We start from the raw sequence: 4,737 nt of genomic DNA, 5'->3' as shown, positions 1-4,737 counted from the left end.
CGGCCTCGGCCCTAGTGGTGTACCCTTTGTAACTGTTACCGCTGAATCGGTGAACCTGTCTCCGACACTCCTCCCAGTCATCGTAGACTCCGGGAACCTTACCCTTGTACACGACATACGTCGGCATCGCTATGCACTAGCCAAACGAAACGTTAGTACCAATTCACAGACAATACATAAGCAATATATATGTATGCAACAGAACGATCGGAAGAGAAAAGCAAGACATTAATAGCATCGATTACATCTAAGTTGAACGACTCTCGAAACCAAAGAGACATACTACAAGTTCATTAAAGTTTAATTACAACATGAGCCAATCGATGTTTCAGAACTAGACACAACATCACTGCTTTCGACTCGACTCAAGGGACCGGAGCGTGGATGAAGCCGCCGTCTATCGTGGGAGTCATGAAATAACGGTCGTTGTCAGCCTGCATTTGTAGCATTGTGTCGATGTCACTGTTGGACGGTTGATTGTTGAGGTAGAACTGCCCCAAGGTACGAAGGACATCTTGATGGATGATTTCCGCAAACTCCGACTGGATGCGAAAGAATTCTTGTCGGAGGTCCGCGTCCTGGATTGCCGACACGCTCTTTGCCCAATCTTTGAGTTTACTCGGTAGCAGAAGTTGATGATGGTCCCGTACGATCGCCCGCATGTGATGGATGTCGTAGTAGGCACCCTTCTGACTGCCAGGCGGCTGCTTGACGCAGCAGAACGTCGTATTGTGGGAGAACACGTGCTTGCCGTACTTACGAATAGGCCTGGTGAAGGTGCCTCCAGATTTGGCGTAGCCGGGGAGAACATCATCAAGAACCTTCTTGACATTTGTGTAGTCTACGTTCGACTGACGGTCCGGCTCGAAATACGTGGCCATGGAATATTTGGGGCTTAGGAGGATGAGCGTGCAATGTGTGTCACTGCAGAAAACACGGAATGTTAAAAGAAAAACGATCGAAATGTAAGAATTCATATGTTACGGGCCGGTTGAGGGGAGGACTTACTCGGGAAAGTAAGGCACGAGGAAGTTATCCTTATCTTGGTTTGCCAGAATGACGCCTTCGAGGTAAGAACTCGCCACTTGCCGGTCCCCAGCGCTGCCCAAGATCTTGGCACGCATGTAGAAGGGGTCGACTATCACGATGTCCGGGGTCTTGTCGCGAATGATCCGCATCTCCATACTCAGCGAAAATAGCCGAACGAAGGTGTAGTGCAGCGGATGAAGGTTCAACATAGCGTGGATGTCATCAAAACGCAGGACGATCGTACGCCCGATGGAGTTATCCACAAAGTCCTTGCCCTCTGGCACCTTGGCCGCGAAAACCGGGTATGCCACATCCTTCTCTCTGAGACGCCGCTTCTCCAAAGCAAGAACACTGTCATGCAGACTCCGCATAGCACCGGTTGCAGCATTGAGCATATTTGTCGGTAGCATCGCCCTACCCGCCACATGCACCCTCCTCGAGATATCCTGCGGTGAAGGTGGCCCGTCCTGAGCACGGATCGTACTCGGTGCCGGCTGGCTCGCACCCTTCTTAGTCTTTCTTTTGCATGCCTTCTTCTTCTCCTGTAATGGGACCGAGTTCTGCTCACAGACCGCCTTCTTGAGTGTGTTGGGGCTGATAATATTTCGCACCTCGCCTATCTGAGGCTCGGTGAAGTCGGCAGCTGGAGGCGTCTCCTGAGAGCTGAACGCCAGACGGCGCCTGTTGCAACTTGGCTTCTCCGCGGTACCAGCTAGATCGCACACGTCTTTTGTTGGGTTTGGTTCTTGAGAAGGAGGCCCCATGAAGTCGCCATCGTACCCATGATCGGCAAAGTACTGATCGACATTGCCAAATGTATCATCGTCGTCGTCGTCGTCGTTCTGATCCTGTGCCATATGCATGTTTGGATCCAGTGGCATAGGGATGTCCGGCACCGTTACGGCGGTCTTGCCATGGGGCCGACTTGGTGCCGGCACGACTGGCGGTGTTGTCTTTGGGGTGGTGTCCCCCGCCCCCAAATGAATCTGGCTCTTCGGCCAAAGCAGGGGCTAGCTCAGGCAGGCGCCGAGGATCATCACGTCTTCATCGTCGGCCCTGATGGGTCGAATCAGAGGTAACAAGTCGTCGCAGCCTGGCAGCACCCGAACCAGTTGAACCCTAAACAAGTTGGGTGGCATCTGGGCACTGTGGATCAAGGGGTTGCCCGGTTGAACGATTTTGCCCTTGGCGACATCGACCAACTCGTTGTTCACGAAGTGGAGGAGAGTGCACGGAACGTCGGCGGCGCCCTGCGAAAACATGTAGGGCGTCAGGGATGCCCAGTCAAAGGCAAGGAGATGAAGTCCTCGGCCGAGAGAGGCTTAATTAGTTACCGTGATGATGGCGTCGAGCTCGGCTAATGTCGACGCACCGCCAACGGCGGGCGTGCAGTTGACGGAGGGGCCGCTTGCTGAAGAGGTGCCGGCCGGCGTACACCCGGGTGCATTAAGCTCCCGTGCCGGCGTCGGAGACACCAATGCCGCCTCCGCCGGAGGCACCAATGGCCCCGCCATCGCATTATGCGAGTTGCTGGCCGTGAAGCTAGGAATCGGGGGCGGCCCCTGTTGGCCGCCCGCAATCCACGCACTCAACCCCGAGATCAAGGTAGGCACAAGGGCGGTGATCGTCGCTCCGAGTGTTGTTCCACTTGCTCTTGGACAATCTCCGGAATCCGCGCCACCTGTGCCTTGAGTTCTTGAACCTCTCGCGCCTGGCTTTCCGAGCTGGTCTTTTTCTCCTTCTGCACACCAGCGGTATAGTATGACCCCCATTTTGTCGACAAGCCTTTGCCGGCCACACGACCAGCTGACGTCGGCTTACTAAGCTTATCCTTGTTCTTCATTACATTCAACGCCCTATTTAGAGTGGTGTCCCAAGGGTTGCTCTTAGTCGACCCCGCGCTACTGCTTTCAGTCGCCTGCGGAAGGAATGTGAACCATTTAGAAATTTGGCTTCATTAATTAGAATGCAACCATATGGAGCTAATTACGCGGGGGTGTATTCCTTACCAGAACAAGCTCAAGCTGCCTGGTCTTCGGATCCGTGGTAAGCTCCTTTGTTTTCGGGTCCTTCTTGTACCGGGCCCTGACAAAGTTCCTGGTCTGCTTGTTACCGCTGTATTTCTCGAAGAGGGGCGGTAGGCCTTGCTCGGCACGGTCCGCCTCCTCCTTGTCCCATATAGGCTCCGCCACTCTGTAACCGCCGGGACCGAGTGTGTGTTCCCCTATGTTCAGCTCCCGCATTTGTTTCACCCACTCACTTGATTGGGAGCTTGCGGTGCTCGAGCAATTGATCTTGAAGTCGTTGTAGTCATCTTCGGTGATCGAAGGATTTTTCTCCTTGATCTTCTGATAACTCTCACCTTTCTCGATCATTTTCTTCACATTGCTTTTCCAAGTAGACAGGGCCTTGCTCATCTTCGTGAGGGCAGCATTGTTCACTTTATTCCCTTTCAGGCTTGTGTTTGCAAATTCAGCGGGGAACTTGTATCGTTCGTGCAGCTTCGTGAAGAGGAGGTGGCGCAAATTCCCTCGGTCAGGATGCCTCAGGTTCTCGGTGTTGATCGAGACGGTGCTCCGGACAATGCACCCGAGCTGAAGCGAGTACCCCTTGACTATTCGTTCGGGCGCCGTTGGATTCCCGTTGGAGTCCACTTCAGTAACTTCCTCCTTGAGGGTGAGGAGCACGATCGGGCGCCGGTCCTTCCGTTGCCTCTTCGGTTGGCTGCCATCTGTGCGGGCGCCGCCATCATCAGTGGTGGCATCCTCGGCGGCACCATCAGTGGTGGCATCAGTGTGGTCATCCTCGGCGGCACCATCAGTGGTCTCAGGATCGGTCGGGAAGGCGGCGGCCTCATACAAGTGAGGTTGTTCCTCCATCTCCTGGGACAGCTCCCAGAATGCCTTGCCGCCCGAACCCCCGGCCTCATCGTTGTGGGCCATGTTTCTCTCTAAATAGAAACAAAGTTTGGTCAAAAAGTTGGTTATTGTCAAGGAACAAGATCTCTAAGTTGACCAAATAACCTAATTCTCAAGGAATGTCGCCAAAAAGTTGGTTATTGTCAAGGAACAATTGAGAGATGTTTGTGATATTGCCTAGGTGTTTTGGGATAGAACCTGTTAGTGTGTTGTTGCTAAGGTCCAAGTCCACGTTCTCAGGGTAACCTAGTTCTTGAGGGGTGTGTCTAGAAAGTTCACTCTTCTTTTTAGAAGACAAGCGTCTGAAATGGTATTGCCTTTCCTTAATTTGTACTATTTTTTCATTGTGTTGAATACTTATGTGGGTGAGTGTATCTGTAATTACTTTTTACTACACCGCAGGGTGTTCAAACACGCGGAGAGGATAAACGCTAGCAGGCTGATCATTGCATATCATTCATAACCATGAATGAAGGCTCAATGGACCAAGGAAAGAAAACCTACACAAACACAAGGATTACTATTGGAGACACTCAGGCCTGCTGCTTTGTGTTGATTGTTCAGAAGCTAGGGAATGTCCATTATATATAGATGCAGAGAAGCTTCGGCCGTGGTGAAGGTAAACCCCTATATTTTAATTGGAGGGCCAAGAGATAAGCTAAGCTGCAAATTATGAATCTGCGTCAAAAATTGCACCACATTCAGCATAGGGCAGGAGACGCCTACCCTAATGAATATGTTATTCTCACAGCTCATCACTTGCTGAACTTGTAAATCATTTCCGTGAAAA

The sequence above is a fragment of the Triticum dicoccoides genome, chromosome 4A, assembly GCF_002162155.2.
Source record: "Triticum dicoccoides isolate Atlit2015 ecotype Zavitan chromosome 4A, WEW_v2.0, whole genome shotgun sequence".
NCBI classification, from domain to species: domain Eukaryota; kingdom Viridiplantae; phylum Streptophyta; class Magnoliopsida; order Poales; family Poaceae; genus Triticum; species Triticum dicoccoides.
This window is presented reverse-complemented; position numbering follows the sequence as displayed.